The sequence below is a fragment of the Triturus cristatus genome, chromosome 1_1 (assembly GCF_964204655.1).
Source record: "Triturus cristatus chromosome 1_1, aTriCri1.1, whole genome shotgun sequence".
Taxonomy (NCBI): domain Eukaryota; kingdom Metazoa; phylum Chordata; class Amphibia; order Caudata; family Salamandridae; genus Triturus; species Triturus cristatus.
The window spans coordinates 607,214,195-607,228,831 of record NC_140579.1 but is presented as its reverse complement, the minus strand read 5'-3'; positions in this window follow the sequence as shown (position 1 = coordinate 607,228,831).

Below are 14,637 nucleotides of genomic sequence, written 5' to 3'. Positions count from 1 at the left end.
CGGTAGCAGGCGGGGTTCCGTCCGGCATTGAGTGCGTTGAGGGTGGTGGTGTTGTAAGTCCGTCGAGTGGGATGGCGTCGTCGGGGACCAGGGGTCCTGGCGCTGGGCGCGGTCCAGGCGCGGACGGGCGTAGACGGGCTTGTCTTTGGCGCACCTTCGGCGCACAATCGGCGCGCCCGCTGCGCACGTCCGCTGCGCTTCCGTGCGGCGACCTCCATAAATGGCGAAGTGGGAGGGAGGAGCAGCTGGGAGGCGGGAGCGGGGTGGCCAATGGCCAATGCAGGGGTTTTGCTGTTAATAGCACAATGAGGAGTCGTTTCCTTTTGAAGACTTACTGGGTCTTACAACAATGTCACCAATTGTTGCCACAATTTACCAAACAAACTATTTTATTTTCTTTGGAAGTCTGGAAGGTTTTTGCAGGGATTATGACAAAGGGTTCCTTGAATTCATATGGTTGTATTTCTTCTCAGAGGGGAATTGTCTTTCATTATTAAATGAACATCAAACAATCGTGCACTAATCTTGTATTATTTTGCTCACAGGTCCTTTGCAGGAAAGAATTGGGATACATGCCCTTCCAACCTGTTTCCTTATCTTTTTACATGATATGCCGACATGATCCACTTGCAACTGATACCGAGGCAAGCGGTGGAGAGAGCCTCGATATGCAGGTAAGTAGTTTCAGATTATTAACTTGTGTCAGTTTGATGGTGAGTGGTGAACCTTGTTCGACTGAAACCAAGTCAAGCATAAGGGTATGTATTTACACACGCCCCAATTAAAATGGCCGTCTAGTCACATGATCTTTTGGTAGTCTTGCAAGAACACGTAAGACTTCAATAGTGTTGTCTGCAAAACACAAAATGAGATTACCGGTTAATGGGAACCGCTTTTGAAACCCCTTCCACAGTGTTTACCAAGCAATGGAGGCCTTTTTTAATAAAGCCTTAACTGTTGATTTCCAAAGGGGGAACAATATCTCATGGGGGCACCTGGGGGTATACATGATTGAAGGGCTCCGCATGGAGTCACAATATCGGTCAGGGGCAACTGGGGAGGGGTGGGGACATGGATAAAGAGCATTGCATGGCGCAGATTAAGTAAATAACATCATTTAGAGTCCTAACAGTTCTCCACCCCAAAGGCTGACATACAGGACATGGTTTGTTTGGAAACAAAGTGACCAAGTGTGAGAAGTTGGCCTGGTATATGATGTTCACTAGTTAAAGTGACCACCTTGTACCATGCCAAGCAACCCTTATGGTGTGGTTGTAAGTCAACCTTTTCGGACCAGCTGCCCTAGTGGTAGCGTAGGCTAAGCAGTCTTTGAGGCTAAACTCGTTTAGGCGTGTTAAGCAAGCTGTTTTACCATATGTAACCCCCCCTTTATACCAATGAAAGGACATCACACAGATATATATTCAAAATATATATGTATTTATTACTCAAAGTATCGCCTAGACTCTTTATGAGCACAGGAGCACAAATCGTTAAACAAGAAAGTATCACAATATACAGAAGTTGCACTTTATATGGATAGGCCCTGGTGGCCGCTCAAACCATATACTAAAATAGTTGTATAAGTACCACGAACAGGAAAGGGAGAAGGCCTAGGGCCTCTAGAATCGCTGGGCCTACAAGGAGCTAACTTTAGTTAGTGACCAGGAGGTCCACGGGTCGCGTGTGCAGTGAGGAAAGTTACACGCGGGCGCCCATAGGTTTTCAATGGGTGCGTAATTGTTCAAAATTTACTGCTAGAAGGGTCTTCTGGTTGGACTACTAATTCAAGACTTCAAACCTAGACATTAGAGATGTTACTCTACACTGGTGCACCGGAGTGCCAGCTTTACCTCACCCACAGGAAGCGGGTGCATAGGGCTCGAAGTGCGTCGGGTTTCGTCTATCTGTTAAATGGAGCCTGATGACAAAGATGCTGCAGGCGGTCGGTCCAGAAGAGATGCGGTGGATCCAAGGATGGATCGGAAGTGTAGAAGACCTGTAAGCAGAGGGGACAGTGTTCACAGTCACTAGCCAGTGACCGGTGTGGCACCAGGTGGGTACCAGGCGATGTCGGGTGCAAACAGGTGAAGAGGTGTAGCTTGTCTCTGCAGCCACGTGGTCCCTGAAGTTCGACGACGTCCAGGAGTCGGTTCACGAGCTATCCCACGCAGGCTCTCGCTGTCGGCGGTGTCGGCGACTCAGAAGAAGCAAACAAGCCTTGGCAAAAGCAGGAGTCGCAGGAATCGAAGAAAGCTGTTAGCTCTGACCAGCAAGGTCAGAGTGGCTGCCCCTTTGGAGGGAAGCAGGGGCCAGTCTGGAGCAACCGGACCAGCATCGTAGTTTTTCAAGATGGTCGCCAAGATGGCCACTAGTCAACGGACCAGTAACCGGTTAGGCGCGTCGAGTTGCGAAGTGCAGAGGGGCCCCACGCAGATCGTGGAGATGCTGGAGGGCTCACCTTTGGTGCAGATGCTGATCGGATGTTGGGCTTCTCAGGACCCAAAGCACAACTTGGAGGGAGCCTCTGTTGTCGCGCTTTCAGCTAATCGAGTGTCTTCCAAGATGGTTGGCTCCACGTGTCTTGGTGCCTCCACGGGTTCCTTCTTTGCAGGGACTGTGGATCGGGCGGTGAGAGGTCTGGAGGTCCAGTCCTTGTCGGTCTCTGGGCTCGGGCTCGGGCGGGAGGCGGCGGCAAAGCAGACGTCGATTCGCTGGATGGTGCTTTCGTTAGCAAGATGGTCTCTCCCTGACCATAGGGGAGATTTCCTTCAGTCTTCTGTGCAGCAGAACGTCGAAGTTCCCGTCTTCTTCTTAGTTGTAAGTTGATTCCAGGATGTCTGAAGTCTTTGGACACAGCTCCTACCTTTAAGTGGATTCTAGGGGCCGGACTACCTGCTAGGTCCCTCCCTAAGGGTGGGACCAGGAAGGGGGGTGGTTACACCCCCAATCCTTTGTCCAGCTCGCCCCAGGTCTGGGGCTGGTGTGCCCCAGGACCGGTTTGAACTGGCATATGCACCGAGGCTCCTTGTGAGCCTCAGGCATGTCTGTTTCTTTTCAAGCCCTACCTGACCAATACACAAAATCCTGTCTGGGGTGGTGCTCGCACCTCCCCTGGCAGGAAACCCTTTGTCCACGTCTCCCAATCTGGAAGGACTCCCAGCAGCAGGAGGGCAGACTTGTGTCTGTGGTGGCAGCGTCCATTTTGTGGAGCTGAGGCTATGTCTGATTTTACCCGGGTTTCAGGTTCTGCACATGTCGTGTCCCTCTAGGAGGGTGGAATGCTAACCCCGTCGCCAGAATTGGCGAGGGGTTAGTATTCCAATTCGTATGACACCTTACTCGACATGTTTTGATAAAGCCAAACCAAAGATAGCATTTAACCGCGAGGTTCAGAATGCACTTAAGAGTATATGGTATGGCGATATCTGGAAACGGTAGAAGGAAGTTGTTCCGACCACTGCAGACAGGCTCAGCTCATGCCAGAGCACCATCTCACATGGAACCAAGCACTCTGCCTTCAGGATTGTTAAGGCCTGCCATAGGAGTGACTTATAGGTTAACATGTGTCCCATTTAAGGTTAGGTATAGGCATACTACACCTAAGTAAGAGGTGGATACACCAACTTACCCCAGCTGAGTGATCAGCCAGTTGTGTCAAATTTGTTAGGCCAGGCCAGGGGTGGCACAATACATGCTTCAGCCCCTGGTAGGCCTCAGATACACCAATGCCCTGGGTACCTAGGGTACACTACTACAGGGGCTCACAGGGTGATCCAGTTCCAATGGGTTATGCACCTAAAGTGCATAGTGTCAATTTAGAGAACAGCAGGCTGGGGGTCTGATTAGCAGGCCCACAGCCTCAATACGTCAAAAACCAGTGAAGCAAAAAGCAAACATTTGGGGTGACCATAGGATAGCAGACCCTACTCTCCTACACCAAGTTAATGGCATAAACTCCGGGAGCAGGTTTCCAGGACTGTTCTTTTCAATCAAGTAATTAAACACTCCTTTACTACATTCAGGATCCTTTTTTATGTACCTCATACTCCCATTACTCATTTACTTTAGCAGGCAATGGTGGAACTTCTGTTTGTGTACGAACGGAATAAGATCATATACCGGATGGATTTTGTAATCCTCAGATAGTCTATTTTACTGCCACTGGATTGATATTTTGACAAATAGGAAATGGCCCCAGAGATCCAGAATACAACATTCAAGAGTCCTCCATTCTCAAATTTCTTGAAGCTAACCACACCAGATCTTTCCTTCCATATACTCTAGTGGTAGAACTCAATATTTGTCTGCTTGATTTTTCATTTGTTGTTGATAGTATGCTAGGTGTTGTTTAAATTTTAGTTTCAACTAATTTTTGTGATAATCCTTCACTGAAGGAACATAATTGTCACAAAGCATTGATTCTAGTAGTGTCATTCTGGAGTGGAATCCGTTTATATAATAAATCAGAGAAGTCCAGTAGCGCTGTGTGAGCTATTAATATACACTCATTCTTCTAAATAAAGGGCTTTATCCCACTCAGTAGTGCAAGTAGCTATCAGACAGCGTAAAATGTGTTCCATGAATTGGTTTAAGGTAGGTTTGTCCATCCTTCTGTGGCTGATAGGAGAATAAATGAACAGACATCTACATCCAGGATTGTACACAAACTACGCCAGAAGTAAGTTTTTTCAATGGTGCAAAATGTGCTTTTTGTCAGAGTAAATGACTGTTATCCACACAACACTGTTATCCCTACAACAGTGTTATCCACAATCCGGGAAGATTTCTTTTGTGGGCATGGCTTTCTACGACTAAAGCGTCAATTGTAACGTTTTCCTAAGTTCTGAAACTTAGGGTTTATTATAACCAAGTTCGTAGTTAAACATAGAAAAAATGGAAAAACAATAGGGATGCTATATGAAAACGTTACACCCATATTTTTGTTCTGAATTGGATGATTTCTACCTGGGATATTATTAGTAAACCTTTACATCATTATGCCCTGATAAATTTCCATTAAAAGGAACGAAACGCGTTGGCTGTTGTCTTGTGTGTTCCTATTTTAATATGAAGATGAATAAAGGATTGTTTTGACTAAGATCACACTTAAGGATTTGTGACTTCATTCCTGGTGCCGCCTCCACTTTTCTTCAAAAAGTTTTCTCTCGGGTTTCCCAGTGAGATCTATCTGCAGCAGGTCTTGGAGATGTCTGGCACAGGAGTCATTGACTTCTGGGACTTTGAAATTGATGTGCTCAACATTAGTCAGCTGTGGGATCTTTTGTTTGTTAAGATTTTGATCATCATTATACAGTAGGTTGTTAGGAACACTCTACCCTTTAGTTTTATCCAATTTTTTTTACATCTGTGGTTTTACTGCCCTTTTTGACTTTAGATCGGAATTCTTCAGAGTTACAAATTGTAATTATTTCTTGTGGAGTTTCTTAAATTTTCCCTACAGCTGAGAAAACTTAGGCGAGAAAGGGTGTCTGCCTTAAATTGTTTAGAACATGGGCAATGAGTAATAACACATTAAAGTTCACTGAAAAATAATAACTAGCACATCTGTCTAGGGGTAAATGCCCTGGCAGCAAGGTAGAACTGTAGGTTCTTATGGTCTGTGTATATTATGACCGTATGTCAGGTTCATAACAGGTGGGGTTGCCAGTCTTGAATTGCCAGCTTTAGTGCCTGGAGCTCTTTCAGCAATTGTGCAGTTTTCCTCAGCGGTGAGGACTTTTCTTAGAAAAGAAAGCAATCGGATGCATGTGCCCCTAGATCGCATCATCTGTGAAAAAGTCTCCCCCCCCCCACCCCCCTCGCCCCCCCCTCACCCCCACCCACCTGCGAAGCATCGGCCTCTACAAAGAATGGTTCAGTAAGATCAGAGTGGCGTAGCACAGGAGTGGTGGAGAATCGTTTTTGAGAGTTTGGAAAGCTTTCTGGGTTTTTTCAGTCCCCCAAAAAGGGACATTATATTTGTTAACAAACGGGCAACTGGGGCAAGTATGCCAGAGAAATAGGTAACTAATTGACTTTAAAAAGTGTCGGTCTAAGAAGCTATGAATTTCTTTGACTGAGGTCTGAGCTGACCAATCAAGGATCTCATTTACTTTCTCCTGATTCACAGTGATCCCATGGGGAGAAAGGAAATAACCGAAAACCGCCACTGTGGTTACATGGCAAGGACAGTTCCCCAATTAGGCAAACAGATCGTTCGTTCTCATATAGGTGTTTGATAACTGCCCTCGCACTTTTGACATGTTCTTTTGTGGTTTGTGAGTAGATTAATATGCCTTCTATATGAAAAACTAAACAGGCGGCCAGAATTCATATAACACTTCGTTAGCGACAAAAGGCCACACAGCCCCCTCTTGAATGGTTCATAATACGTGCTCAAAAGAAAAGCACTGACAGTTGTTACGAAAGGGTGTTGGGATTAGAGAGAGGGAGAGAGAGAGAGAGAGAGAGAGAAACAGATTGTCTCTAGTCTTTGTCCTCGCTTCCTAGAGCACTCTAGTCTTCTCGTCACAGTGGATTTGTGTAGTTGTTTCTCGGAAAAAATGTATGGTTAATTGATTTGTGACACACTCTTAAATACAAGAGAACAAATTGAATAAAAGTCTCGAAGCCAGGTGTTCTTTTGTAAATCACACTTTTAGTTATTGCTTGCAACCTTGTTTTAGAAACCCACCTTCTAGGTATTCACTCGTGTTTGGCTGCTATTCACAAACACCAATATTAAGTCCTTTTGGTACAAGTTCTTTGATTAGAAATACCCTTTGTTGGTTTCTTGCTGCTAATAGCACAGCAAGGAGTTGTTTCGTTTTGACGGTTAAAAGGGTTCAACTAGCCAATTGTTTCTATAATTTAAGAAATACACTGTTTTATGTTCATTGAAAGTCTGTACAGATTCTGCAGATTGTCAAACAGTTCCTTGACTTTTTATGACTGCACTTACTCTCGGAGAGTAATTGTCTTTTGTTATTACATACCCTTCATCAAACATCATTAATGCACTAAACTTGTATTCATAGGCTTGCTGCTAGGAACGAATCAGACACGTGCTCTCCTAATCTGTTTTCTTGTCTTTTTCTTTTTGCATAATGAGTTGGCGCAAGGCACTTGTGGTGCAGATCAGAGCTTCCGAATCCCCCCTACTTCCACGGACGGAATGATTTCACAGTCACACACGCATACACACATCACACGCTGGTGGGGCCCATTACACCAACATTCACCCTAAATCACTCTATCCGTGCCCTGTAAAGGAGAAACACCTTTCACTAAAGCATATCCGATCTGCCTGCACTTTGAGGTCAATGGCATCTGCTTAGTTGCTTGTAAATCTAGCCAAGAACATTTCATAGATTATACAAATAAATTCAATAAACATGACAAGAAATAACCACCCGAGACAGAAATTAAAACATTGTTCATTTTATCTAAAATTGTAGGAAAAGCCAATTAAATGCAAAATTCATTTCTCTCATATTTACCTCTTCTGTCTAAATGTCAGATCCTAAGTCAGAACCGGTCCTCAGTAGGAGAAACCGAGTTTCCTGCAGTCATGTAGAGTCACTGTCCTCTTCGTCAGCATAGGGACCTCGGATCATCGGCTCGGGAAGAAGTGGCGCTAGACCTCTCTAGTCTGCTCATATTTATACTAAATTTACATTCCATAAAGTTACATTTCTTTGTTCAGAACGGATGAATGGCGGAAATAATGTCATCTTGGTACTTTTTCGATATTATGCGAGATTTTCTCACGCATAGATTGTCCCAAATAATGAATAGAAAATTGAATGTTCATGACTAATTTCGATACATTTACGGATGTCTCTACTGGATAAATTTGTTTCAAATGATGGGTTCATAACAAGTTTGTGTAGTCAATATTTCAACTTTTGCAACTTCTCCGTCTTCCAGGGGCTCTTGGCAGATGTCCCGGACTTGTCATCATGCTTATGGCTTTTCGGTTCATCAGAGGTGCAAGGTCACAGGCAGAGCGAAGCCTTTTTGTAAATTTCCATCTACTCGAGTGCAGGCTGTAGATAGTAGCCATTTTCGGGTAGGCCACATTGGACAACTTAAGCAAAAATAAACATAAAACAGAATTACTGCACGGAAATGATTATACAGTGTTATTCCCCTGCTAATACCCTTATGTGTGTGTATTTATCTAGCCATTTGCGACATCAAAAGCCATTAATGCATATTAATTATAAGCGCAAACACAATAACATCACATAAGCACCATCGATTTCAGTCAGTTTGCTCACCAACTTAGTTCACTTATTATTGTAGCCATGCAATAGCATTCCCACGTGTAATTCTCTTGTTAATAAGGTTGATTAGACAACATTCGACAAACTTTTAATACTTAATAATTAATCAGTAGTACTTTTAGTTATAACATGCGAAAATGAAACAGATATATAATCACCACAAAAATCAAAACCCCACCAAAAAAAAAATCAATTTAGTTTCCCCTTTTGGAAGAATTTAAAATATCTTCTTGTTCTTGTTTATGTTTTTAAACCCTAGTTTCCATTCCTTTTTAGTTTCTATATACATGCTTTCTCTTAGCTCTTCTAATTCTATTTCTTGTGGATCTCTTTCTGGTTTCTTTTGTCTCCTTTTAACATTTTCTTTTGTGATTTTCTTTTTATTTCTTCTATATCTACAACACATACATCCTAATCTAAGGATCAATAATGCAACTATTACACAAGTTAATGGAAATAATATCTTACCAAAAATGGTACTACCTATCTTAGCTACAAAGTTCTTAATAGCAATCATCTTATTAGCCATTTTAGTCCAGATACTTTCAGCTTCCAGTGGTACTAATTCTTCATGCAAATCAGTAATATTTTTGATATAAACTTTTAGATCTTTACTTTCGTCAGGAATGTAAGTGCAACAATGTTGAACTTTCAGCATTCCACAGACTCCACCCTCTTTTGCCAAAAGAATGTCAAGGGCAAGTCGATTTTGATTCGCCATAGCACGCAAAGCAACCATTTCTGTATTAACCAAAAGAAAGTCTCCAGCGGTGCTTGTTGACAAGCGATCCACCACTGTTGACAGCTTCCGAATGCCAAATGCATTTAAAGAAATTCCCACTGCTGGAATTAAAGCTCCAAAAATATCTCCTACAATTTCTGTCCATGTTTGTCTTCTATAACGTGTTAATGGGTTAGAATGTTCAGCATTATCTACTCTATCCATGTGAAAAATCTTTGGAAAGACCAGGCCAACATAACATGTACCAAACCAATGGTCTGGCAAACGGTAATAAGCCTTGTTCCCACAAATATAATACACTCCCGGAAAAACTGGATCTTCTCCTCCTCTAAATCCCCATCCGGTTGCAATAAAGTATGTATCATGGCATTCACTAGTCCCTATGAAATAATAATCATATTGGGATCTCTTCCTGGTAATGCACAGTTTTCCTTTCTGTGGGGCATCTATAGCCATAGTTGGACTGGCTCCATTTTTCAACTCCTTTTCTTTCTCAATATCCCACATTGTGTCACTCATTTTATGCCCTTCTGCTTTCTTGTGCATGTTCAATCTCTTTCTCTCAACCATGTCTAGAAAATTCTTCTCTTCTCCCTTCAAACTGCAAGTTAAATTATTTCTAAAAACATATTCTAAGGTTAATTCTTTGGTTTCTAGAAAAATCTCACCTAAAGTGTTAGCTTCCTTTGCAGGATTCAGTGCTTTATTCATAGGCAACTGCCCAAGAATATTATCTATATTAGACATATTGTAATCTAATTTCCCTAACTGATCAAATATACTAATCAACCACTACAGGAAATTCCATACGTAGCCGGAAGATGATAAGTCACTCCTTCCGAAACAGAGGCAGGTAATTGCATGCAGACGTAGCAATCCCTTACTTCCATTGTCTTTACGTACTCATACAACAATTTAGAAAAAACATTGCTAGAAAAATCGTTAATTGACCTATCCTTATGTATATGTATATTGCTAGTTCTAGTCGGTACTATTTTCTGTGGACTTTTCCCTATATTAGTTTTGTTCTCAGTATGACCTTCTAAAGTGTCTATAGTGACTCTAAATTAAATCAATAGAGCAAGCACGCTCCACAGCAGCATTAATAAACCTGTACAGCAGCAGCACATCTTGCACCATCTTTTCAGAAAGGTACATCTACTTTTATTCTCAGTGTTAGCCATTTTGTTAATTTGACCGTGTCTTTTGACTTAGCCTCTTCTACTCCTCTACTGAACTTTTAAGGGCAGCAAGTACCCAACAGATTATTACAATCTACTAATTTTAAGTATTTTCTTCTTCTTCACTTCTCCAAGTGAATTTTCCTTGGATTTACTCAATTTGGATTTTCATCACTTTTCACTGTCTCTTCATCATCATCAAACTGTATCAGGTCCTGAACATCCGTTTCTTCTCCAATGTCGGACAAGATAACTCTCAGGATTCCCACAGCTTTTTCTTCAGCAACCTCCTTCAGTAAAGCCTCCTCTGGACTTCCTTGGCTGTCCGCCTCTTCTCCTTGTTCAGGCAGTGCCACATACGTCCATTCCGGTGACTTGTACCTCTGGTTTGGTTTCCTTATTCTTTTAGTTCTCTCAGGTATCTTTGTTTCTTCTTCTTCCTTAGTTGGATTTTGACTTGACACTTCGTTCACTTGTTCAGCTTTCGAAGAGTTAACTTGTGTCAGTCTATATCTCAGTCTCTTTATCTTATTTGGCCAAAGATCTCCTTTAGCATTTCTCTTTTGTTTCACTTCTTTATTGTTTCTTTCTCCAAGCCAAGTTCTCTTTCTCAGAACTCGTCCTCCATGTATCTCATTGTCACTTTCATCAGACTCTGTTTCAATGCTTCTGGTTCATTAACAGCTTTCTTTTCTCCAACAACTTCCTTTTCTCCAACAGTCTCTTTTTCCACCAATTGAGATTTCCCTACTTCTGTCCCTCCTCGGGTCTCCGACACGCAATCTTCTTGCTGTCTACTTGTCCCTTCACCTAGCTTGTTGTTGATGTTCCCTACACCACCTCGGGGTTTTTCCGCAATCTGTCCCTCTCTGTCTTTGTCTGTCCCTTTTTCTTCAATATTTATCTCAGGTGGAACTTGTCCAATTTCCTCATGTGATTCAGGTGTCTCTTCTGTTGGAATGTTCTTTTCTTTTCTTTCTTTCTTTTTGTGTTGGTCACTGTCAATTTGAACCTCAGGCAGTTCCTCTGAGTCTGAACTCGCTTCTGCAGTTTGCACTGTTCTCTTCAGAACCTCTTCTGGTGGGATGAAGATTTCCCTTGACTCACTTTCCCCACTTTCAGGATTCTTTTTTCTTCTTACTGTCTCACTGTTTGCATCATCACTGGAATCTGATTCTTCAAAGTATTCTTTTCCAGTACCATCTCTTGGATTTGGAACTCTCAGTATGTGACTTGCATGTATCCAATTTTTCACACCAGCACACTTTACAGCAGTCGTTGTGGTCAAGATGACTTGTCTTGGCCTTCCCCACCTTGGAACCAGGCAATTCCTTCTTCTGTGGACTTTTATCCTTACCCAGTCCCCTGGGCTCAGATCATGGGCTGGTTTCTTTTCAAGTGTGGTGGCGTCTTCTCCAACCTGGTGAAACACAGAATGAACTGCGTCAGCCAGGCCTTTGCAGTAATCCAAAATCATGTCATCAGTTATAGTCATCAGTTTGTTCACTGGTACATATGCATGCCTCATAGCACGTCCCATGATAATTTCATGTGGACTCAAACCTGTTGTTCTGTCTGGAGTAGACCTAATGGTCATCAAGACTAGAGGCAAGACATCGGGCTATTTCATTCCTGTGGCTAAGCACATTTTGCCAATTCTGTTTTTGATGGTACCATTCATTTGCTCAACTACTCCAGAAGCCTCTAGTCGGTAGGCACAATGCAACTTCTGCTGTACACTCAATGCTTCACAAATTAGACCCATGATTTCATTATAAAAATGTCCTCCTCTGTCTGATTCAATGGTTACTGGGAAACCCATACCTTGGGATGAACTCTCTTAACAGTAATTTGGCCACTGTTATCCCATCATTTCTTCTTGTTGGATATGCCTCCACCCACCTGGAGAACAAACAGACCACCACCAGGACATACCTCAATCTGTTGACTGGGGGCATTTCAATGAAGTCTATCTGCATTCTTGTGAAGGGTCCTCCCTCCCTGCCTATTGCTCCTAGGCTCACCACTGTTTTCTTTCCAGGATTGAATTGTTGACATATCAGACATCTCTGGCAGAGACTTTCTGCTATCAGTCTGAACTTCGGACTGTACCAGGTTTGCTTAAAGGCTCTTATCATAGCATCCCTCCCCAGGTGTCCTTGGCCATGATACATCCTTGCCATTGTTGACAACATGCTGTTTGGCATGACTGGTCTTCCATCCCTATAGACCCACACATGATCTTTTTCTCTAGGTGCACAACCTGCTTTCACCCAATCCCTCATTTCCTCATCTCCTGCCTCATCCTGCAGCTGTTTTACTTCCTCCCATGTTCCCACTTCATTAGTAAACATTAATGAACAAGAAGACATTTCCCGTTCTTTACTCCTGTTAATTGAGTGATTGTTTCTTGCACAATATTGTGCTATATCATTGGTAAACTTGTTACCCACTGTTACAAAATCATCACCATGACCATGAGCAGCACATTTTACAACTGCTAGTTCTTTAGGCAGCTGTATCGCCTCCAGCAGTTTTCCAACCACTTCAGCATTCTTTATGGGAGTTCCACTTGAGGTCAGGAAACCTCTTTGTAGCCATAGCTGGCCAAAATCATGGACAACTCCGAAGCCATACTGGCTGTCAGTCATCACAGTCACTCTCACACTCCTTCCAATCTTGCATGCTTTTGTCAATACCACCAATTCTGCCACCTGAGCGGATTTAACTCCTTTCAAAGGTGATGCTTCCACAACTTCTGAGACTTTGCACACAGCATATGCAGCACTCAACACTCCTTCCTCTGTTCTCAGACAAGATCCATCCACAAACAACACATGATCACTTTCAGGCAGTGGCAGATCTCTTATGTCTGGTCTTGGCTTTGTGCAATAATCAAGTACATCCAGGCAATCATGATCAACATCATTTCTCACTCCCACATATTCAGCATCAGGCAACAGTGTCGCTGGATTCACATTTACACATCTCTCCAGACTTACATTTGTTGCACCAAGAATGACTTTCTCATATTTAGTCAGCCGACTATGAGACATGAACTGTGTCCGGCTCCTTGTTAAAAGGATTGCCACATCATGAGGTACGAATACCCGTACAGGGTATCCCATTATGATTCCCTCACTCTGTTCCAGACTTTTGCAGGTAGCAGCTACTGCTTTCAGGCAACCTGGCAAACCCACAGCTACTGGGTCAAGAGTTGCTGAGAAATAGGCAATTGGCCTCCTCAGACGTCCATGTTTCTGGATTAACACTGAAAGTGCACATCCATTTCACTCACTACAGTACAGCTCAAATTCCTTTTCATAATCAGGCATTCCTAGGGGAGGAGCTTCACAAAGTCTGTCTTTTAACTCTCTGAATGTAGCCATTTCTTCTGGGTTTAGTTCTAATGGGTCTTTCACCTCACTTTTAGTCAATTTGATCAATGGTTTGGCAATCAGGGAAAAATTACTTATCCACTGACGACAGTAACCCACCATTCCCAGGAACATTCTCACTTCTCTTTGTGTCATTGGGGCTCTCATTCCTCTAATGATTTTGATCCTGTCAATGGTCACTTTTCTCAGGCCTTTCTCAATATTATGTCCCAGATACTGGACTTCTTTCTTACAGAACTGTAATTTGGCTGGAGATACTTTTAATCCTCCATCTGCCAAGTGATTCAGTAATGCAATGGTGTCTACTTCCCAAGCTTCACGTGTTTTTGATGCCACAAGTAGGTCTTCAATATACTGGACCAGGACCGAATTTTCAGGCATTGTCAGACTTTCCAGAGATTTCTTTAACAACTGATTAAATATTGAAGGGCTCTCTGTATACCCCTGTGGAATTCGGCACCATGGCAAAATCCGTTCTCCAAATCTAAAAGAAAATATTGGCTGGCTGTCATGATGCAATGGGATTGAAAAGAAAGCATAACACAAATCAATTACCGTGTACCATGTACCATTCTGCATCATGGGGAATCTGATACAAAAACACTGATGGATTTGGCACAATAGGACAACATGGCACAACAATCTAGTTAATTTTTCTCAAATCCTGCACTATTCTGAACTTTCCATTAGGTTTCTTCAGTCCCATTATTGGTGGTTACATGGGCTGCTCAATATTTCTCTTAACACCCCTTGCTGGATCATCTTTTCAATTAAGGGTGTTATTCCTTCAATTATTTCAGGTGTCAATCTGTATTGCGGAATGTTTGGGTAAACCACTCCCTCTTTTACAGTAATCTTTACTGGATCTACATTTCTCATCAGACCCACATCTTCTCCAGTAAAATCCCAAACTGCTGCTTTCACTGTCTGTTTCAACTCTGGGGGTAATGCATCTGGATTAAATATTGCATATGTTCCCAAATCCTCACATTCTCTATTATCCATGGTCATTCTGTATAGAACAT